The sequence below is a fragment of the Protopterus annectens genome, chromosome 8.part0 (assembly GCF_019279795.1).
Source record: "Protopterus annectens isolate FY-2018-M chromosome 8.part0, PAN1.0, whole genome shotgun sequence".
NCBI lineage: Eukaryota > Metazoa > Chordata > Ceratodontiformes > Protopteridae > Protopterus > Protopterus annectens.
In genome coordinates this window covers 752,623,346-752,648,862 of record NC_056741.1, presented here as the reverse complement: position 1 = coordinate 752,648,862, position 25,517 = coordinate 752,623,346, and positions in this window count along the sequence as shown.

Here is a 25,517-nt window from a genome sequence, read left to right as displayed (position 1 = left end):
TTATCAGATAGCCTCAGTGATCACTCCCCAACATTCCTACTCAAAAAATACCTGTACCAAGCTAAACCTGTCATCTATCGTCAAATATGTAAAAAAATAAACTTTAACCCACTCACATTCATTTCATCCCTCAAAGAATGTAACTGGCATGCTCTAAAGTACCTCAGTCTAGATGACGAGTTGAATCTTTTAATACTACCTTCCTGAACATCCTTAATTACCATGCCCCCATAAGATTTTCCAGAACCAAAGCACAACCCTCCCCATGGCTACAGAAAACCACTAAGTCAGAAATGAAAAACAGGGATAAAGCCTGGGAGCACTGGTGCAAAACCAAAACCCTTTTAAAAACTTAAAAAAGGAAAAATTTCACAACAGAATGACATTAAATATACTGATCCCAAGGATATTGCTAATATCCTGGCAGATCGATTCAGTGCAAACTTCACCCCCCCTCTTACCCCCTAAAGGGCCCATCTCAATACCAAAAGATTGCCAAATTCTGGTAATAACGGCCACACAGGTAAAAAATGCACTCTCCAAAGCTAAGAATACAGCATCCATGAGACCAGACGACATCCCAGGCTGTGTACTACATGAACTACAAAATGAACTGGCACCTCACCTCATCATGTTTAATCATAGCCTCACCTCAGGCTTCGTGTCCATTGAGTGGAGTACAGCTACAGTTATCCCACTCCACAAGGGGGGATCCACCTTTGATCCTGGGAACTACTTCCCCATCAGTCTGATGAGCCTGGTCTGCAAGGCCATGGAACGTATTATCATGGAACTTATAAACAAAGACATTGGCGACCTTCAAACACTGGACCCCATGCAGTTTTGGTTCATGAAGGGCCGATCTTGTCTCCTGAACCTGATTGACTTCTTTGAATCAGTCTCCAGAGCTGTGGACAAGTGTAAGGTGGTCCACACAGCTTATCTGGACCTCACCAAGGCCTTCGACACCATCCCCCACTCTGGAATCATAGATAAACTTACTATGCTGGGCATTAATCCCTATGTCACTTGATGGGTTGCCAACTGGCATACTAACAGAATGCACACTGTAAAAGCAGCCAACTCCAAACCCAGCTCCAGACAAGTGACAAGTGGAGTACCTCAGGGTTCAGTCCTAGGACCGCTCTTGTTTGGCATCTACTTCTCTGAAGTACAGGCCAACACTAAGGGACTCTGGCTAATAAAGTTCACAGATGATTGCAAACTGAGAGCCATTATTGAATCCCCAAATGATGTGGATATTCTAATATTGGGCCTTACAGAAACAGATGCTTGGTGCCAGAGCCATGGGCTCAAGCTCAATGCCAAGAAATGTATAGTTATCCCCTTTGGGAAAAAAACATGTACCCACGAATTGCCACATAGGTGGCAGTACACTAAACACCGAAAGTATGATAAGAGACTTAGGGACACAGGTGGACAGTGGTCTCACCTTCGATAACCACATCACCACAACAGTCAGGAAATCCTTCTATGTGGCACACCTCATCACCAAGGGCATTTCATCCAGAAAAAAAAGAGGTCATTGTCCCACTGTACTCTTACCTCATTAGACCCATTATAGAATACAATGCCCCGTTTGGTAAGTACCTCTCAAGACATCTGCAATAACTGGAGAGGCTGCAGAAACACCTCATGTGAAGACTGGGAGAGATGGGTGAAGACTGCCAGTCTAGCCAGATAAAATTGTGCAGATAATTCTATCATTTGTAAATATGAATGTTGAACTTAAAACAATGTGGCAACATTGCCATCTGCTGAAAAGAAAACTAAGTCAAACATTTCTTGTTGGTCCTTTGAAATTGAAATTATTTCATCACTGCCTTTGATGTTTTACAATTTGGCTCTGGCTGGGTTAGATGAAGGCTTCCTGCCTATTGTTTTAAGGCTAAAGTTAATGACCAGAATTTACACGTGGAATGTCTTTTATTGCTCTAAGTGTAAAGAATGCAAATACAATTTCTGTCAGCCTGGGAACACCAGGAAAGTGTGAAATGATGTAATGTTTTATCAGAACTGCAGTTTCAATTTAAACAAAGAGAATCAGAAGGCATTAAACATTTTTGTCTGAACATCCAACTCAGCACTCTGCCTATTGTCTTATGTAAGTTATTTTAGAAGTGTGTTTTCTTGTAGATAGCTAGAAGCTATAAAGTTTAGACTAAGTGGTTTTCTGTGATGTCAGAACTGTACTACTGATTTATTTTAAGTATTTCTGTGTGATGTCTGAACTCTTGACTAGCACTGACTGTGCAGTAGAAAGTATTGTCTTGTGGTTTTAATTATTTATTATTAAATATTTTAAACCATTTTATCTATGGCTGGTTTGTGTAGAGATAAGTTAAGCTCTAGAGTACATTGCATATTTATAGAGTTTACTGTCCAAGTCACTCCAAATAAGCTTTGACTGTTTAGTCACATCTACCAATTGGATAATAATATTGCACAGTAATAATTGGGCACCCTTTTAAGGGCCTTTGAGTAGCTGATAATATTAGTGGGTGGTGGCTACTGGTACTACCGTATAGTCTGGGAGAAAGGGGCACAGCTGGGGAACCTGTGCCAACCTTCCCCAGGAGTGTCTGTGTCGTTGTATAAACTCTTATCTCAAAGTGCAAGTGTGTGTGTGTGTCAGCTACTTGGGCAGGGACACGAAGCACTGGTTGTATAGAGAGGGTGCTGGAGATTTTAGCTTGCCCACTAGGCTGAGATCTGGACCCTATAGCTGTGCCAGTGGGGAGTCTTATTGGGGACCTGGGGAGCAAGGGAGCGACTAGCCCCAGACTGACAGTGATCTCTGTGTGCTCTTAAGGGAAATTTCACTTTACTGTGTGTATCTGTTATCCTTTCCTCCTATATGAGATGCCCTCTCTGGTGTTGGTGGTGAAGAGTGAGGCTCCTTGATTGCTGGGCATGGGTGTCACCCCTCACTAAAAGAATTACAGGCCTAACGCAGATGCCCTATGCTGACTGTCTAAAAAAACTCCATTTATACTCTGCCGCATATCGTCTACTCAGAGGCGATCTCTGCTTAACATACAAGGCCATGTCAAACCCAGAGCTATTGGACATGCTACACTTAAAGAAATCCCAATCCCTCAGAGACACATGCTCCAGGGATCTAAAACTTGTCATCACAATGAACAAAACATGCTGGAGGGATAGGTTCCTGACCCAAAGACTCCTCAGACTCTGGAATAGACTGCCCATACATGTCAAGCAGAGTGCCTCTTTGGCCCTCTTCAAAAGGAACCTTGATGACTGGATGGGAGATAGGAAATTCACCCCAGGGATCATGTTAGTTGCCCTGCTAGACAGGGGTGCAGGTAAGTAAATACTGTGGGAAGAAATAGCCAGGGAATTGTTATGGCTAGGCTTGTATAGGCACTAGGGCTGATAGCTTAGTACCAACCTATGAACCTATGAACTGATGAGTCTTGTTAGCTGATAAACTACATAAATTTATGTTACATAAGTCAGTCCTGTCACATATTGATGTCATTGCTGGACAACTAACACACGTTCTACTTAGGTGCATTTTCAAGTAACAGTATGCAGGTATCTGCCATTCATTCATGCTTTTATGCATTTATTTTCCTGTTACAGGTTCAACACTTATGCTGATAGTCCTGCAGTTACAAATGCTGTCATTTGGGGCTGACTCTGATGTTAGCAGTACACAGTCATTAGATGAGTAAATGAAGGTTGTGAGTGTTGTTTGGCATCTTTTTTACTGCATGTATTTGCATAGGATGAAATTTTTACCCCTTAGGTGGTCAGCATGTGTGCTGTCCATTTCTTATTGGCTAAGGTGAGGGCATATTATGCACACCTATGTCTACCTACACCCACAATAACAGGTGATTCCCCCTCTGACTCTTCACCTGCATGTGGATTTGGTGACCTTGTCAGTGGTGGTGGAATGTTTGCTCCTAGCCCTTGGTGTTCCTATTGTAGCTGTTTTTGGAGGATGATATTGTGTAGGATAGCGTAGACTGTGATAATTTCAGCACAAATACTAGGATTGTACTGCAGAGCACCTCTGATGTATCTATGCACCAAAATTTTGACTTCTGCAGCCCAAACACATGCTTTATGATATTTATTGTTTGAGAGTGTGCTTCATTATAGCATTCCTCCATGGGTGAGTGTGCATTTCTCATGGGTGTCATCAGCCATGGTTCGAGTGCATCCTCTGCATCCCACAGTAAATTACTTTGTGTGATATCACCCTTGGCAAGCCTGTTGTAGAGTTGTGAGCTGTGGGAGATATGGGACTTGTGGTAACTGCCTGGGTTGCCAGTATACACATTCAGGATGATTCCTTAGTGTTGCACATCACCTGGCAGTTAATGGAGTGGAACCCCTTTCTGCTGATGTATACCCTTCCCTAATCCCTGAGTGGTGCTTTGATCTGAATGTGTGCATAAACTGTATGGCTCCCAAGACTTCAGACAGGGTGCTACAGGATAGAAAACTTGCATAGTTGTAGCTCTGTCCTCAGGGGTACGGGGAAAATATATGTAGTCACTGGTAAGCTGTAACATAGCATTCAGGAATTGGTGTAGGATCCCAGATGCTGATGCCTGTGATTCCTGAGCATATCCCCTGTGGGTCTCTGAAATGTTCCAGTAGCTAATATTCAAAATACTACACATACTTTGGTCTCCACAGGTATTGGTTTCCCTTGGTTTGCCCTTGATCTCAGGTGAGGATAGCAGATGTTGCAGAGTTCCTGGAGTGTGTCTCTATCCACCCTTTAGTGCTCTACTATTTCCATCTCATGCAAACAATGAAAAGTTAAATGGGGGTGTAAATACCCTTCTTCTCCTTGCTTGAGGGCTATCAGCAGCAGCAGCATAGAGTTAAGCCTGTTGCACATCTCATCACCAGGGATTGGGTCTTTAATGCCCTCTCAAAGGCAAACAAATACAGTCTCCATGGGATCTGACAACATCCCTGGCTGTGTCCTACATGAACTCAGGCATGGGGTCTCAGCTCCATTAGGTACCCTATTCAACCAAAGCCAGAGCACGGGCTTTGTTACAGACAAATGGAGGACAGCCACTGTCATCCCTCTGCACAAAGGTGGAGAATCCACTGACCCAAGCTATTATAGGCCCATCAGCCTAACTAGCCTGATCTGCAAGGCCATGGTACACATTATCATGGACCTTATAAATAAGGACATTGGCAATCTCCCAATGCTTGAATCCAAACAGTTTGGTTTTGTCAAAGGGAGATCATGCTTGTTAAACTTGGCCGACTTCTTCGAAATAGTCACCAAAGCCATGGACGAGGGGAAAATGATGCACACAGCCTACCTTGATCTAGCCAAAGCCTTTGACACTATTTCTCACTCAGGCATAATAGATAAACTCTCCCAGCTAGGCATCAACCCTTATGTTACCAGATGAGTAGATAACTGACTCACTGATAGAACCCACTCAGTCAAAATAGGGGAAGCCACTAATGATGTGAACATCCTCCAAGAGGGCCTCACCCAAACTTATGACTGGTGCCAGAAGCATGGCCTCAAACTGAATGCAAAGAAATGCATCATTATCCCCTTTGGGGAAAATGGTGTCCCCACTAATTATCATATTAATAGCAACACACATGCATGCAATCAGTCGTGAGGGACTTGGGCACACAGGTTGATAGCAACCTACATTTTGACCACCACGTTGCCTCCGTTGTACAGAAGGCTTTCTACATGGCCCACCTCATAAGTAAGGGTATTTCATCCAGGAACAAGGAGGTCATAACATCCCTGCACTCCTCCCTTATTAGACCGATTATCGAATAGAATGCTCTGTTTGGCATGTACCTTGCCAAGCACATGCAGCAGCTGGAGAGACCCCAGAGTTTCCTGACCAGACAAATCCAGACTTTGAAACACTTATTCTATGCAGATAGGCTAAAAGCCCTGTCCCTCTTTTCAGTCTTGTAGAGACTACTCAGAGGTGACCTGTGACTGGCATATAAGATCATGTCAGACCCATCCTTGATGGAGTTGCTGCATATTCGTAAGTTAAACTCCACTAGCGCAACCAGCAAGCAAGGCCTCAACCTGTTTTGTGACATTATTAGAAATTGTTAGTGGGATAGATTTGTGTCCCAAAACTCTCCCATCTGTGGAATTGACTGTCTCCATGTCAAGCAGATTACCTCACTAGCCCTCTTTAAGATGAACCTGGATGACTGGATGGGAAACAGAAAATATACCCATGTGTCCCTGCTAGACAGGAGAAACAGGTGCTGACTTTGTCAAAACATGGGCGAAATTCTTGGCTAAGCATATAAACGACCTCCGGGCCAATAGCCTAGTACCATCCCATGAACCTGTGAACCACATATACATGCAGAAGAGCAGAAGAAGCACCTAACATTCTTTCCCTCCAGTGCAGTTTCTGTGGCTGTATTCCAGTATGTTTTGGAATACAAGGCAGACGTCTACACTAAATGTAGCCAATTTCTTTATAGCTTGTTGAATAGCTCCACTATCTTGGATAAGTTGATTTGCATACAATTCAGCTGTTTATGCAGTAATTAGCATGCAACAATCTTTACTGTGTTTGTGCAGGTCTAGAGATCATGTAGAGCTACTTACTGAATGCAGATTGGTGCAGTTTTAGCAAGCCATGTAGGGTTTATTGAATCCTACCTTAAGTTTATTTGAGCCATTTATGTAATATTGCTTAAGTTGTATGATGTATAGCAATATATGTGAAGTATAATGTTTGTTGTGTTAATATAGTTTGATTACTTTTATATGAATGTAAATTTTCCTGTGTCACAAGTGATAATTTAATAAATGTATCTGAAAAAAAGTTTATTTGGGCCATGGCTTCAAAAAATGTTTATGAAGCTTTTTATCGAAACAATGACCCAGAATAAATACTAGTAGACTCTGACAAAATGCATCATGGCACATGACTCATCAGATGCTTTTGGACGAAGGTATATTTGATCTGATGTTGGCCGGCTACATTTTTCAATGAATGTGAGAAGCTTACTGCTGCTCATGCTAAGACTGTTTACAATGTGTGACCAATTTTCTTTTGTTTAGTAAATAGCCATCAGTGTTTGTGCTACTAAATTTGAAATGAAGTTTCAAATGAAATCCAAATCTCTGTAATCATTGCAAAAGTAAAGTAGAAAAACGCATGCACACTTACAAGTTTGAACAATGTTTATGGTAACTGTGGAGAGATAGCCAATTAATGGGGCTCTGGAATGGCTGGGGTGCTGATCCATTACCCTGCCTAGGGCCCATTTAACCATGATCCAACTGTGATGACAGAACACCCTTCATGTCACCTGTATCTCACGAGATATAACCAAGCAGGTTTGAATCTCTAATAATCCAACCAAATACTGTTCTTCTCGGATATTTCAATTATCCATGCATTAGGTGAACTACTTATACTACTACAAATATGCTCAACATTTTTAGGATTTTATTAGTTATAACTCTTTACACTAGATTGAATGTTCCTATTAAATGTTCCAGTGTATTGGGCTTGGTCACCACAGATGCAGCCCACATGTACTCTACACCAAAACTCATGCCCTCTCTGGTAAAATATGACCATCATGCATTGGTATTCACTATAAGAGATAGCACAAGGTCCTCACTAATACTACTACATTCAAAGATTTTTCCAGGACCAATTTACTTCAACTGTATGATGACCTGAGGAAGACCAGAAGGCCTTCTCTCCTCATTGTGAGGACTGAACTGCACACTCAGCCACACTCATAGAGAGTTTCTGAAGCTACCTGAACATCTGTATCTAGTCCTCAGACCCAATCTGAAACAAATATAGCAAAGAGTTTCGAAACAACCCTCTTTGCTGGAGTTACAACATAAACTGTAAAGCAAAAGGGAAAAACTACTTTCCATTAGAAGCAAACTGAAAACCCAACACCTCACAATCAAACTCAGGAAGCTAAACAAAGAACATAGAAACAAAGTCAAACCCATCAAGATGAAGTATGAACTAAAAATCTCTATGGCTGTCAAAGACAGCCATAAGTCCTTCTCCAGCTATGTCAGGAGACTTAGAAGTAATACCCAGCACTGTACAGAAAAGGTATGCAATGACAATACGTATTCTGTTCCTGTAGAAATAGCCAGTATATTACCAGGCAATTTTAGTTCAAAATGTCCTCCTAATTTCCATCCTACCTCCATAACTTTGATGCCCTGGTGGCCTCCAAAGATGTCCTCCAAGTAAGTCCTCAAGACTCTGATTGCAGTCAAAAACTACTTCCATGGAAATTGATAACAGCCAAGGGGGAGACATGCTCAAATGGCTACAAGATTAACCTTGAAAGTGGCATACAAGAGGTACAGAACCCTCAATGGGAGTCTGGTTATTGGCTAGGCACCAACTAAAAAATCTTTTCCATTTGCCAATATATGATCTTCTAGTAGCAGGCTTTCTTGCCTCCTTCAGTACTTGCTGCACATCCTCTTGAAAGCAGTGCTTAAAAGGTGCCAAAATGTAATCATCCAAGCAGTCAGTAGAAGTTGTTTGATGATGGGGTAAATCAAATTCCTCTTGTCTTGTGTGAGTAGATCCAGTCTGTGAGATCTGTTAGGAAACTTGTGGTAATTTTCTTTGGCCATTTCCAAAAGAGAGTCACCACAATGATTTTCAGAACTACCCTGGAAATTATAAAGTGTGGAAAAGCATATAGGAACATCCACGACCAGAGGGAATGATGGAGCATCTGTTCTCCATGCTTGGTTGCAAAGATTTCTGGAACAGAATTTGTTTAGTTGTCTGTTTTGAAAGGAGGCAAAGAGATTTACTTGAGGTGTTCCCGACATCTGGAGAAATTCTAGGAAGAGCTCTTCAGTGAGTTTCCATTTGTGGAGGTCTGTTCAGAATCTGCTGAGCTTGTCTTTTACTATGTTTTGCTTCTATAGTATGTAAGAAGCTTGAAGGGTTAAGGAGTGCTGTGGAGCTAACTCCCAAGCTATCACTGTCAACCAGAACACAGAGTACGGTCTGGTTCCCCCTTTGTTTATGTACCACATCACTGTGGTGCTGACTAATAACCTGAAGAGGACCTGGGCTGAAAAGATGATGTAGAGGCTTTATGGCATGAATTACAGCCAACATTTATTTTTCATTGATATGCTTTGATCTATCTGAGTTGTCCTACAGCCCTTGCATTTTAACACCCACTGAATCTGCTCCCCACTCTTAATCTGAGGAGTCAGTCTGCACAGATTGTGTAGGGGTTCATATTATTATAGATTCATAAGTAAGTTCTTGGCTAGATGCCCATGCGGGCCATTTTAAGCTTAGCCAGTTTCCCTTTAGGTACTTGAATTAACCTATCCCATTGGGCTTTACACTGGGCTTATCTATCCTATAGTCAACAATTATATATTGCTCCTAGTAGGAATAACTGGGATCATACAATAGATAATTTGAGGGGGCACATGCATGGGGTAAAGTACTTAGCTGCTATGCTGTACATTAGTAGTACAGGGAGCAGTCCTGAAGGGGTTAGGTTTAGAAAAGGGGAGAGCAGGACTGAGAACCATCTGATCCCACCACCACTACAGTTCTGACTTTACATAGTCCAATACTGGAATGTGAAATTCTAGGGGTCAGAATGCTCAGTCCACATGTTCTTGAGGTACCACTGAATATTTATCGTATGTTGCCCTGAAAGTGATCATCATGGGGATCATAGAACCCATAAGGCCCAATAGTATGAGAAATATTCTGGCAGAAGCTTGAGATTGACAAGAAAATTCTCAGGAATACTTCAAGAGAAAAAAATATATTTTTCTTGAGGTATAAAGATCTTTTACATGATAGTATCTATGAGGCACTTTAGCAACATAATAATGTGTGACTGAGTAAGGGAGTATTTTTGTGAATTTATCTGGATTCGTAGAAGAATTAGGAGATAAGTAACTTTTGTTAAGGACTCCTGGCATTTGGGTAAACACTATGCATCTATAAGCAAGTTGATTGAATAAGGATAAATGTGGGTACCCTGTAGTCTGCCATGGACGACCACTGGCAATAAGCATTTTGTAAATACTCTTGGTGCAGTAGACAGCCCAAAGGGTAATAATGTACAGAACTGATAATGTGACCTAAAAAAAAACAAAATATTAGGTATCTCTTGAAGCTGTGTCATATAGGGATGTGATGGTAAGCAGTCTTTAGGTTTAAAGTTACCATAACATTGTGGTCTTTGAGTAACACTAACAAAGACGGGGGGGGGGGTCAAAGTTTTGAACTTTGGAATCTTCACAAAAAGACTGAGGAAGGAGAGATCCAAAACTAGTCTGGCTTGCCAAAGAGTAGATGTCTGAGAGGTGAAAGCCTGTGCAATGCTATGGAGTTTGGTTGTCGGGGTAATGAGAGTTGGTGTGTCATGTGAGTAGTGTCTCAGGTTGTATGAGGAGGATTTTTCATGAAGTCTATCTGCAAGTGGAGTAAATGTGTGGAGCTGGAGTAGTTTCTAGAGCTGGGATCCTAACAGTAGATTACATCTTACAACTTCTACTTCTCTGTTTTATAGCTATGTTAATGCAGGAGGAATCGCCATGGCTGTTCTTTGCTTGACTCTTCCTTTTAAAACAATGGTAAGTGAGGAATGTCTGCCAATATGCCTGAAAAGTCAGAATTCTTAGAGACATACAGCCATTGCGACAGAAATCAAGTAAAAAAAAAAATCTCACATTTTTTATTGTTATTGTTATTATTATTATTATTATTAGTAGTAGTATATAAAATATGTGTGGAAAGATTCTCCAAAAGGGATCTTAGCTGTCTGACAGGAAGCCTTACCCAACTGCTGCTCCAGGGAAGCCTCAAAACTGCATTAGCATGAGGCAGCAAGAAAGAACTGAAGATTTTTAGTGAGGCTGGCTACATTTATAGTTCGTTCCAAAATGTATTAGTCTACAGGCAGCCAGAGTGGGAAGCTGGCCAGTTGCTGTATCATTGGCAGGATACAACCCATAGACTACTCTAGCAGTGAGAATGACGAACATTGCGATTATTTCTGATTTAGTAAATTGTAATTCTGGTATATTTTCACTGGAACTGTATGCAGTTAATGCTAAATATATGTTAAATATTAATAAATGTAGCAGAAATAAATGGTGTCATATATCATATGTGAGTGGTGGTATCCCACAATCCTGGTGAAGTGGATGGAGTTATGCATATTTCACAGGTGTCTAGATTTTTGGCTAGATGTATCTACTTTCCTAAGAGCTTTTGTCCATATTTCCAATGTCTGAGGTATGCTGAAAGGAATGTTTTCAACTACAAAACAAAGGCAGGCTTACTGCATTTGCTAAGCTGAATATGTGCTGTTGCTGTTTTTTTTTCTCTGACTAAAATTAATGTACTGCAATCTATTCTCAAAGTACACAACAGACCACATTACATTTTGTTATCTTTTTTCAAATTAAACTAGACTGTGGCATGCACACGTATTTCTCGGCTCACTAACCCCCCCAACCGCCGCCTTTCTTCACCACCACTGAGTATGCATCTCTCTCCCTAGTCTCTGTATCACTTTGCACCTAACTTCAGAAAAGTGTGCTAAAGGCTAAGACTTTCCTGCCTGTCTCCTCTCTTTTCTAAACCAAGGGCTTACTCCATACATTAGCAACATTTGTCCTTACTCACCTAATCTCTCCACTCTAAATGCTGTACTACTCACTGATAAACTTAAGTGCAAATTCTAATGATAGTTTTTTAAAGCATAGTGATCTACCGCTCTGTTTACCCTCACATCGCTCGGGCTCACTTCACTCCCCTAGCCTACCCCCATTCTCACCCACCCCCACATCAATTACATTTATCCTAACCAAAGCTCCACCTACCTCTACTGCTCACCCAATTATAACCTTCTATTAATTCATTCTTCATTAACCCCCATTTCACTAATTGTATAACTGACCATCTCACACCCCACACCTATACTCTACCACACTGTCTTCACATTCCAGTTGATCTTACAAATAAATCGTACTCTTCACTACCCTAAATACCCCTCCATCTCAACATGCCATTCATCACCAACTTAATACTGCTTACTTTCTAAAATAATAAAACACAATGGAGCCCCAAATCCAATGTTTATTGGGCCACCATAGATGTTAGATCCTTATATACCAGCATTAATAAAAGATGGGATTTGGAAGCAGTAGAAAAAAACCTTGGGTGAGGGCCCTAGAATTAGGTTTTTTTGCAACTTTTGGAATTTGTCCTTACTCATAATTTCTTCTTGTTTGAGAGAACTATTTTTTTGCAAAAGGAGGGCACAGTGATGGGGGCATCTTTTGCCCCCTCGTATGCCATTATTTTCAAGTTTTTTTTTGAGAATTTATGTATTTACAATACTAAATTTTATTCTCAGCATGTGGTCATTTTTAGACATTACATAGATGATTTGATTTTCATCTGTAGGGGTGATGCGAATGAATTTAATGGGTTTGTGGATGAGTTACATAAGAATGTATTTGGATTAGAATTTACATACAAAACTCACAAAGAAAGTATCCACTTTCTTGATATTGAATATTTCGTAGGGATGAATAATAAGGTTTCTTTTAGGCCTTTTTACAAGTAAACTGCAGTGAATAATTTTCTTTGTGGTGATAGCATGCACGCTCCACACCTTTTGGACTCTTTACTTTATGGTGAGTATAATCTTATTTTTAATAATACGTTTAATAATGTGCAATTAGACGAGGAACTCAGTAAAGTTACAAACAAGTTGTCAAGTAGACGGTATGCTTTGGAAACATTAAAAAATGTGGAGATGAAAGTGAGGGGCATCTTCAACAAGGAGGGTGTCTACAGTAGGAGATGGGAATGCAGCGATACTTTTTGGACAAATGGGAATATTGGCAAGGAAGAGGAAGGAAAAATAATTTTTGTTAATAAATTTTCTCCATTTTCAAGAATTCTGAGGGAACTGGTTATGAGATTTTGGCCAATTGTTGGACAGAATTAGGATGTGGGCAAAAAATCTTTACAGAAAAGATACTAATTTCTTATAGTAGGTTCATGAATTTGAAGGAGTTGTTGAATTTGAAAAGATTCCATAAGGATGCTAGGCAAGTAGAAATTCATCCTTGTGGTAAATGTAAAATATGTGTTCGGGTAAAAAATCTGAATGGTGCCAAGATTAATGGTAAGAAGTACAAAGCAGTGAATTGCTTTGATTGCACTATGTGTGGAGCAATATACATTATAGGTTGTGGTTGTACACCTATAAAATGGTTTATTGGGCAAACAAAAAGTATGGTAAAAAAGTGAGAAATGGAGCACTTAGGGGACATAAGAAATAGTAGGTTAGATAACCCTGTTGTCCATCATTTTCATTCTGCACATGCTGGTTGTGATAATAGCTTTTTTTTTAGTGTTTTGGCCAAGCCATATTCTGCTCAGGAAGCAGATTATATGCAAGTTTTAAGTAAAACACCAATGGAACCAGCAGAAGACCAAGTCTTTAGTGTAAAACCTCTTTAATCACTATTCGTCAGAACTTCATCAGAAAAACAAAGAGCAACCATGAACTCACTATTTAAATACTAAAATCATTTAAGTTGAAACCAATCATGCCTGTTTAACAATTTACAATTAAAGTGACAAATGGCAGTTAAAAGAGTTTTTACACTAAAGACTTGGTCTTCTGCTGTTCCATTGGTGTTTTACTTCTTTGTTTGTTTTGGATAACACCTTTTGCCATTCAGCTGCTGTTATTCTTGTTTACTTGTTTGTTTTTTTGCAGCTGCTTATGGTGAGTGCACCCGAAGAGGACAACCTTGATATCACCCTGCATTCTACCCCTACTCACCGGGAAAATATGCTGGATGCTTTGGTGACTATAGTGGGTGAGATGCAGAACTCCTTGACTGCATTGGTGGCTAGGATAAAAGAATTAAGCCCTGATCGAAGAGCTTTTGGTACAGGGGCAGGTAACCCTGGTGGAAGGACTAACAACAGAGTTTTCTTTCCTTCTAACAATAAGTCTGCCTCAGTTGCATGAGATGTTGGCGTTGAGGTCAATAAACTGTTGAGCTTGAGTATGGATCCTTTTTGTGAAAATTTATTTCAGACAAACCAAGTTACTAGCAGAAATAATGGTTTGGCTGCTTTGGAAAAGTTTGAGAGGGGCTTGAAATGCTATCGTGCTTTGCACATAGAAAACAAGTACGTTGAACATTGTGTAAAAGTGGGGATTGTCCCTAAGGGTCTTCGTTTCTTTAAAATGCCTAAAGGAGTCACCACAGACAGTCTATTTTTTAAAGTTGTTGGCTTTTTTAATAATGCAGTTTTGGAGTTTATGAAACTGCTCATTAAAAATAACACTAGCTCACTAGAAACTCTTGGAGAGGACTTGGTTCATTCAGATAATGATATCCAACACTTAATAGAAGGCAGTTCTGAGTTGACAGCTGAATACCAGCAACTGTTGGACAGAGTAGATAAAATGGAAAAACAAGTAATACAGCGCAAGTCCAAGAAGGTTCTAAGCGATTTCGCTGTTTATGATCTTGGAAATGAGTTTGTGGACTTTATTCCAACAGTGTCTAAACCTAAAAACAATTTTACTTTAACACAAGGGCAAACTTTAAATGGCAATGACTTTTCCAATGGAGACAACAGGGCTTCCAATGATATTTAAGTCATGCCCCCTATAAATTTGAATGTAGTTCCTGGTTCTGCACAGCGTGGTGATGTGAATTCAGTGACTGCTAAGCGGAAGCGGACATCGTGATACATGCACCTAATGGTGGTAGCAAGCAAGTCGAAGAGAATACCGGTCAGAATAATGAATGGAATGGAAACAAAGTGACTGTTTTTTTCAAATAAGTCTTTTTTACAGTTGAGGGACAAGGGGAACAGGAGCAGGAGCAGAGGCTACCAAACTCACAGCCAAGACAGGAGCGGGATGCAGAGGTAGCAAGGACTATGAACTTTGATTCTGTGCATATTTCAGTATTAAATCTCTCTAACTTTGATCTAACTTGTGAGCATGTTAATGTTTTGAAACTAGGTTTGAATTTTCAGCCTAGTAGAAGAGCAAATTTGTCTAAAACACTGTTAGAATTGAAGTTTTTCTCAAGGAAGCTCAACTTACAGTATATTTTAAATGATGTTACTTTAAGTACAACTTTGTCCAAACCTTCCATGTTTAAGCCCACATTAGTACATACCCCAAAAATGTTTAAGAGCCTCTGTGAAAGGGATATAAGGAGGCAAATTGGTGGAAAAAATAATTATTATTACAATTTAAGTAACAATGAGCAAAGGGCACTGAATGAGCTGATAAGTAGAAATGATTTAAGGTTTATGAAAGCCGATAAGGGGGGTGGTATTGTGGTCATGAATGTGGGAGATTATAACAATTCTATAGAACTGATGTTGGCAAACCAGGTATAATAGAAAAAGGTGTCCAAGTTTGAGATCTTGAGATGTTATGGTCACATTTATACCATCTTATATGGTTTGCTAATGATTGGCCAAATATCAAGGAAAGTATTTGACTTTTTGTATTTCAAAAATCCCAAAATTGGGGTGCTTTTCGGAATACCTAAGCTCCACAGGTGCACAAAGTACCCCACTTTAAGCCTATCATTTTGGCTTCTGGGAGTTTCTCTGACTGCATATCACGGTATTTGGATCATATTTTGAAACAGTATGTGAAACAGTTACCTTCATACATAGCTGACTCCTGGGACTTTTTGGACCAGTTAAGAATATTTATTTCTGGTCTGGAGGATTCATTGGAGCACTATGTTATGTTAACAGTGGATGCAGTCTCATTGTTTACTTGTATACCACAGGACTTTGGTGTGGATTACATCAGGTGGTTTTTGGTAAAATATACACACTTGAGTAATCAGAGTGTGATTGCATATACATCCCTATTAGATATAATGTTAGAACACAGTTATTTTTTGTTTAATGACAATTTTTATAGACAACTTTCAGGTGTGTCTATGGGTGCAACAGTGGGGCCTACTTATGCCAGCCTGGTACTCGGATGGTGGGATCTGGAAATTCTCCCACATGTTGAGTGTTATGACAAACTCGTCTTTTATAAAAGATTTGTGGACGACCTCTTCTTCATTGTTAGGAAGGAGAGTTTCAACATGGAAAGTTTCATTGAGGCACTTAGTACTAGTACCCATTTTTTGGAATTTACACTTGGGGGCTCAGGTTTGGCAGTTCCCTTTTTGGATGTAGTGCTTAAGTGAGACATGTTTACTAACAATGTGGTCAGTACTATCCACAGAAATAAATAAATTTTGTAACAGGTATGTACATTTTAAAAGCAGCCACCCTACATTTATCAAAAGGAATATTCCCTGCGGTCAATTTATATGGGTTTCCCAGATGATCGCAGAAGATTTTTCTTTTTTGAATGCAATAGAATTTATAAAGAAATTATTTTTGGAAAGGGGATATCCTGGTGAGATGTTGGATAGTGCAGCTAGTGAAATAGTGTCCAGAAAGGATATGGATTTTCTCCCAATTTTGAAAAAAGTTTTTTCAAAAAAGATGGTTGCTAACACCAGTGATATAAGCAAACCTAGGTTTTGCTTGGATATGAGTGTTGACAACTATCAGATTCGCAAGATCATACAAGAAAACTGGAAGGTTATCTTGGGCAACAGTGATATGGTTAACATAGTGGGTGATGTACCAGCGTTTGTATATAAGAATAATCAAAATATTAAAGACATGCTAGAAATCAAGGCCCATGGTCTTTGTCACTTGGACATTGGCAGAATGGGAATGTTTAAGTGCACAGGTTGTAAGGAATGTAGGTACATACAAGTGAGTCCACTTATTTTCTTGCAGCATCTAGATTATAACATTACAGTTCCAGCTAGAATAAACTGTAACACCAAAGGTATTGTTTATGTTGCTATGTCCAGTGGATGTCCAGCATTTTAAGTGGGAATATCCACTAGATGTTTGCGCAAACGTATTTTGGAGCATGTATATGCTGTTAGGACAAGAAACACCAATAATGCATTATATAACCATTTCATAGTATGTACAAATTGGAAGAAGTTTACATTTTCTGTGCTGGAGTTAGTTAACAAAGACATAAGGGGTGGTGATTTTACGTGTGTAGTTGAACAAAAAGTGGCAGAGTGGCAAGTTAGACGTACCTCTTATATGCATCCCGGTTTGAACGACACAGTTAAATGTTTTTTAAAAAACAGAAAGATAAATATTAAATAATACTTGTGTTTTACACATATGTTTTTTATATGTATTTAACAAGCTGTTTTTTTACTTGAGTGGTGTGGTTCACTTTAATTGTAAATTGTTAAACAGGCTTGACTGGTTTCAGCTTAATGATTTTAGTATTTAAATAGTGAGTTCATGGTTGCACTTTGTTTTTCTGATGAAGTCGTTCTGATGAATAGTGCTTAAAAGAGTTTTTACACTAAAGACTTGGTCTTCTGTAGGTTCCATTGGTGTTTTACTTATTTGTTTGCTTTGGATAGCACCTTTTGCCGTCCGGCTGCTGCTGTTCTTGTTTATATGCAAGTTTTATTGAAAATGGGTACTAAATTTATCATTAATTATAAAACTATGTATTCTGATGGACTAAACTTAGAATTAAATTTAAATGTATAAGAAACACTGTTAGAAACCAGTTCTCTTAGGGTGGACACTCTTGAAATTATGTTCGAAAAAAATATGATTTAAAACATAATACATATTCAATGTATTGTAATAATTATAGCAATGTTTTTTATTTGGTGTTATTTTGGTTTGGGGATGTTGCACTTTAGATGTCAATGTAATTTGGTAGGGTTTTTGATTGAAAGCAATTAGTTCTAATTGAATAATTTATGGAATAATTGCTGTTTTGTAGAAAATGAGGCTGTCTAAGTGATGTAATTATTCCCTGGAAGGTTAAACAGCCAAGGTACTAGCAGCATCAATAAAATATTGGCAGCTTGGATTCGGGGCTCCGTTGTGTATTATTATTTTTTGGCTTGTTCAGTGACTTTGTGGTATATTCATACTACTTACTCTCGCTCTATCTTTCCTCTTTCCACAACTACTTACTTCTCCTGAAACCATACATGAATATTACAAGCCCGCTAATGTAACTGCCACTCTTCTGACCAAACTCACTCACTTCTCTGACATAGCACCCTCTCTATATACAACACGTACCCCTCTCCTTAAAAAGCTAAACATTCTAACCTTACATATAAAAACTAAAATAAAATTAACTTCCATACATGAATACAAAACAAGAAAAACATTGCAATCTACTAATCCCATACACACTCACCACAACCTAATACTATGCGGTGACATTCACCCCGATCCTGGACCAACTTACTCCCCTCTTTATCACAAGAACTGTCACAAAACCCTTAACCTTATTACCAACAACCTCCAAAAGCATCAGAAACAAAATTCCAGATCTCCATGCCTGTATTGAACACCGTCAGCCAGATATTGTAGTTGCAACCGAGACTTGGCTAAAATCTTATATTAAAAATTTTGAATTCCACCCATCAGGCTTCTCTAGCCTAAGAACAGATAGGCCAAGAGAAAAGAATGTGGGGGCATTTCTCTCATATACCGTAATACGTTTAATATAGTCCCATATAACAAACCCACTCCCACATTTTCTAAAGCCGAAATACTAATATCCTACTTGAAAATGAATAGCAGCAAAAGAATCTGCATTATAGTCACATATAACCTCCTGGGTAACAATATCCCTATACTTGAAGAAATACTAGCCTGGTCATCTAAAAATACAGAGAATGAAACAATCATACTTGGTGATGTGGATATTAACTGGTTCGACATCATACATCATGACCTAATAAACAGTTTCAACCTATTTAAGTACACCCAACTCATTACTACCATAACCAGACCCAACAAAAACAACGGCTCAATATAAGACTGGGTCCTTGTCTCTGACCCCAGTAAAAATCTCCTCCACTAGCACTCTGCCTAACAGCATTAGTGATCACCTACCAGCATACATAATTCACAAACCACTTCCAGTGCTTAATATACACCACTAAGCATACCAGAGACCTATCTCACTTCTGCCTAACTACCTTTAACAATACCCTACAATATATCAACTGGCATCCACTTAAGGTCCTATTACTGAATGATGCTGTTGAATTCTTTATCTCAACATTCCTCCATGTACTAGACAATCTCACTCCTCTCTGACATAGGAGAGTAAAAGCAAATCAGGCAATTTGGCTTACCAAATCCACCAAACAACTTATGAAAGCTAGAGATAAAGTCTGTAAATTATGGGATACAAGTAACGACCCTGCAGACTTCACTCAATACAAACAACTGTGTAATCAAGTAAAGTGACTTGTCATCAAAAACAATCAAGACTACTACATTACTGTGGAAAACACCATATGCAAAATCCTAAAAAGTTTTGGAGGTCTATAAACTCTTTGTTATACCCAGGCAAAAGCAATAATCCCTTCCATGATCCAGACCTGGCTCCAGCAGAAACTGACTCACTTTTTAACATATTCTTTAAAAACAGTATAGTCAATCTCACTGCCAGCTTCTCACTCCACCCACTGCTCCCAGATCTGTTACAACAAAACCAAACTTCTTACTCGTACCCATACCCACCCCCCCCCAAAAAAAACTCCTGCTTAAATTTAAACCTGGATCAAATGCTCCAGATAACTTACCATCAGAATTCCTTCAAAAATCAGCAGACACTATAGCCCTCCCATTAGTATACCACTAAATAGATCCAGTCAAGAGTCCTTTATTCCCACTATCTGGAAAAAGGTATTTATCCTCCCTCTCCACAAAGGTGGAAACAATAATGATATATCTAACTTCATTCTAATTGCCCTTCTCTCTCCCATCTCCAAAATTCTGGAAAAATGTATCCATAGCCAACTATTTAACTACCTACTACACCACAACCTCCTCTCACCAACACAACATGGGTTTAGGCCTAGTCATAGAGCAGCCATTGGTCTTATATCTTTCTTGGACACAGTCAGTCATGCTTGAGACTCAGGATACATTGTCTTCTCACTATTTCTTGACCTTTCCAAAGCATTTGATACAGTCTCCTACCCGCTTCTTCTGACCAAGCTCTCCAATTTAGGCACATCTCCAACTACCCTAGGCTAGTTTTCCAAGTACCTTACAGATAGACAACAAGCAACCAGATGGCACCAGTCCCACTTTCCTTTCCTCAACATCAATACTGGAGTCCCACAAGGGTCCATACTAGGTCCACTGCTCTTCAGCATTTTCATTAATGATTTACATACCAGCATACCCCATGCTAATGGCATCCAATATGCAGATGACTCCACCATCATCTGCATGGCCAAGTCTACTTCAGAACTACTTATACTCACCTAAAATGACTTCACCTCCATGGAAACCTGGATGTATAGTAAACATTTAGCTCTAAGTGCTAATAAAACCAAACTCATGTTATTCATCCCCCAAAAAACAACACCCCTAACCAAAAATGAATTTACTATCAACTCCCTCAACAATACTTGCGTCAAAGTAATCCCATATACCAAATTTCTAGGGGTCATCATAGATGAGCACATAACTTTTGACCAGCACATTAACACAAACATCAAAAACATATCAGAAACTAGGCATCGTGTACAGGCATAAACACTTCTTCACCAATGCAGCAAGACTATCCCTTGCCTCTTCCTTTCTACTTCCATCCTTGCTCTATAGTGCACATCTCCCTACTAATAAACAATCCTCTCTTAAATCCAAAGTGGACTCATGCTACAATAAAATAGAAAAATGTGTAACCAGCGCCAAACACTCCTCCCACCACTGCGCATCACTTCAATGTCTAAACTGGCTAGAACTTCCCCAACATCTAACATACCTGCAACTAACCACAGCTCATAAGTTAATCTATAAGTCTTCTAGTTGTCCTGCCCTCTCCTGTCTGTTCAGCATATATCACCCAAATAGACCTCTGTAATCAGTCAATCAGATGCTCCTTAATGTAGCAAAACCTAACTTTTCTGCTGGTCAAATGCATTACCCATATGATATAGCAAATGTTTGGAATGTTCTCCCTTCTTCAATTAGGCCTACTAGCAACCTTGAATGTTTTAAGACTTCGCTGAAACAACACCTGTTCTCCTATTGGCTATGTACATGTACCACCACTGACTCTAATATTCCGAGCCTTCCTACTTTTCCTCCCCATCTCACTTATGGCTCAGACTCCTCATATGTACACTTAGTGCTTCCAGCTTACTAAGTCCAACATGTGCCACCCAGCCACACATAATCTAATATATCAGTTATATACCATATCTTCCATTTAATCTTGATGCATATATTGCAATAACTCTCACCTTACTTTCAGAATGTTTAATCTGCTGCTGTCCATTTTTCCCTCTTTACTGCAAAACTGCAATACTGTATTGTTCACACATTCGCTATTATCCCATGTCATCAATTGTATTCTTGTTTGGCTTGCATACTTAACATCTAACATCTGTATAACTAGTATTATCTATTTTATTGTATCTTCTATTCTGTAATGTAATGTTCTGTACCATTGCTGCTTAATTTCTGTATCTTGATTCTGTAGCTTTATCATGTTGTTTGCTTTTGGAGCTTTTCTCCCTGGGCCTCTACTGAAAATGGGCTCACCCTGGCCCAGTAGACCTCCCAGTAAACAAATGCAAATAAATAAATAAATAAATAAATAAATAAATAAATAAATGTTTTGGTTTCAAGCAGTGGAGAGTACTGCAGGATGGATGTCATTTTTTTAAGGTCCAAGCACATGCTGCCATCTACTTGAATTTATAAAATGCTGCAGGTACATAAATCTGGAGTTAAAACTTCACTGCCAATAAATACTGTGAAAAACACTTAATGCAGTTATGCTAGTAAATAACAGGCATGCTATTGCTGCATTATCTAGGGAATTAAATATGTATGCTACATTTTTTGTTATTTTGAAACCTTTAATATTTACTTAACTTTCACTATACTAAAGAAGCAAAGTATGCAGCACATATATTCCTCACCTCATTTTTTATATGTTTTACTAACCTATTCTGAGTAACTTGTTTGTTGCTAGGAAGTATTTGCATAGTTGGGTGGGATGCTATGACATACTGGCTTACTCCTGTAGTCTTACATCCTTGACTCACACTCATATCAGGAATGATTTATTTAAAATCCTGTTATTTGACTATATCTCTCCACCACCAAAAGGCACACATATGCACGTTTAAAATGGTAATAAGAACATGGAAGTAAATAATCCTTCCTCACTGAAATGCAAAAAAATACCACTTGAGGTTTACAAAGCTGAGAGAATATTGTTCAAATGAAAAGTGTGTGGCAGGAACATAGTGAAAAGCATTGCTGTCTTACAGCAAAAAGTTTTCTGGTTTATCAGCTGGAGTGCCTTGTGTGTGGACTCTACATGTCTCCCCCTGGATTTGCATGGGCTTTCTCCGTGCTCTTTGGTTTCCACCTACCTCCTGAAGTCATGTAGCAGACAGATTGGCAAATCTAAATCATAGGTTTATAGGTTCATAGGTTGGTACTAGGCTATCGGCCTAGCCTAGCCATCATAATTCCCTGGCTATTTCTTCCCACCCTATTTCCTTCCCTGGACCCCTTTCTAGCAGGGTGACTGACGTGATCTGCAGGGTGAATTTTATTTCTCCCATCCAATCATCAAGGTTCCTTTTGAAGAGGGCCAAAGAGGCGCTCTGCTTGACATGTATGGGCAGTCTATTCCAGAGTCTGTGGAGTCTATGGGTCAGGAACCTATCCCTCCAGCATGTTTTGTTTATTGTGATGACAGTCATCCCTAGGTGAGCATGTCATGTATGTGTGGCATGGAAAAAAGGCCTGACAATCTACTCCTATTCACTATTAGCAATCTGTGTGGATGGCGATGGCTGGTCATGGGGTCATGGGAGTCAGATACAACTCATAAGCGTGGATGAGTGTAAACTGAAAAGGGACCAGAAAGGCTGAGTCTTAAACACAACTTCTGTTAATAATTTCTTTCTAGAATGTTAAGGTTATACAAGGATAAGGCATTAATTCTTCTTTGGGAACTACACCCCCGTCCCTGCATAGTGAGCACAATCCCTTCCACTTTTCCAGTATCCCTCTAACACCCACTTTCTTCTCACTCCTTGTTTTTAGTTCTAAGTTTAATTTCTCAGGACAACAAACAGGAAAACTCTCTGTCCTTCCTTTCCTTACTTTCTGCATATCATAAAAATGAAACTATTTACATTCTATAGGACTCAACTGTAGATGGTTTGAAGGGAAACTATTACTCCATCTCCCCACCCCCATCTAACTGGGACCTGCTCTTCTCTGTATTAGTGAGAGAAAGAGGTTGTGTCTCTTTAAGTTCTTCTCTACACAGTCTCAAGAAGAAATTCTCTGAGCGCCAGTAGTTTGGAAGAAAAAAAGAAGATGAATGGCATAAGGTTGAATGTTTTTTTCCATAGGAAATCATTGCAGGTGTGATTTTTAAATGTGCACTAGCAATGAATCACTTTCTAGGGAGACTTCAATCCTCTTCAAGTTGGTACAACCCTGGTGTTGACATATATATATATATATATATATATATATATATATATATATATATATATATATATATATATATATATATATATATATATATATATATATACATACATATACACCAAGTTTCTTATATCCTCTCAACCCTAGTCCAATCCGTGGACATTCATCCCAACCCAGGCCCTTACATCATAAATTCCCCTATTAAAATAAAGCATCCAAAATGCTCTAAATCACTACATATAACTAGGCTAAACCTTCAAAGCATCTGTAATATGACCTCTGAACTACATGCATGGCTAGCTCAAAATAAAATAGACATCTTAGCTGCTAAAGAAACTTGGTTAAAACCTAATATTATGGACTCAGAATTGCTCCCCCCAAATTATAGCATAATAAGGGCCGATAGACTATATAAGAAAGGTGGTGGTGTGGCCATCATATACCCTAATACTTTCAACCATTATCCTATTCACTGACTACATCCCACAATTCCAAAATGCCGAAATTTTGATCTTCCTAGAAATCGCTAGCTCTAAAAAACTCTGCATTATAGTCCTATACATTTCTCCAGGTACTAACACACCAATTCTAGTAGAAATATTATCTTGGACTTCCTGTACTATAAAAAAATGAAACAATTATCCTTGGTGATGTGAACATCGATTGGTCTAATACCTTTCCTAAATCGGCATCCTGCTTCGTAGACATGTTTCAGTATACTCAACTAATAACCACTGTTACCAGATATAATAATAGAACTAATGTAGGATCCATCTTAGACTAGATCCTAGCTTCTGACCCCTCTAAAATCTTATCAACTAGTACTCTTCCTAATTCCATCAGTGATCACCTTTCTGCCTTCATTATCTGTGACTATCCACCTATCTCAACAAAACACAATAACATACTAGTCAGAAATTTATCTAAATTTAATCCCCATACATTCAACAGCTTCTTAAAAAGTATTAACTGGAACAACCTCAAAACTCTTTCCTACAGGACGCCCTGCTGTTCTTTAATAATACTTTTATGGAAATATTAGGTAGCATTGCCCCTACCAGAACCAAAAGAACAAGGTCTAATCATGCCCCCTGGCTAACTAAATCCACTAAAGAAATTATGATAACTAGAGACAAAGCATGGAAGTTGTGGATTAAACATAGGAATAACTCCAATTTATTAAAGTACGAACAGCTTCATAATCAAACAAAAAAACTGATATCAAAAGTATACTGGTGGAAACAGGTGCTCGACACAATTCTTTTAGCGTAAACCAAATTTATTAATCTGGTATTCGTCTGAAGGCCTCATCAGAAACAAAACAAAAAAACTGATATCCAAAGACAAAAAAAAAGATATTACTGGAACCTGCAAAATAATAACAGAAATAACCCTAAATTATTCTGTTCATCCATCAATAATCTCCAAACTCTGGCATAAAACCTAATCCATGGCCATACTCTAACAAAACTTCAGATCCAGTAGTTAACATCTTTAATTCCTACTTTAGAGACCTTATTGCCAATATTAATGCCACTTTTTCACCACCTCTTCCAAAAAATAATTTCCCGACCAACACTAAACGCATTCAGCATACTCAGCCTCTGCCCCGTCCTTTTACCACAAACACATTGTCATCCTACTCAATGCACCTATTCCCCCCACCCAGCCACAGTAACCAAAACAACCTATTTCCCAAGCAAAATTCAAACTCTCTACTGAACCTACTTCAACCATAAAAAAGTCCTTATGAAATTAAAGCCTAGCTCTAATGCTGCTGATGGTATACCTGCAAAGTATCTCAAAATCGCTGCTGACACAGTGGCCTATCCCATTAGCATTCTTATAAATAGATCCATC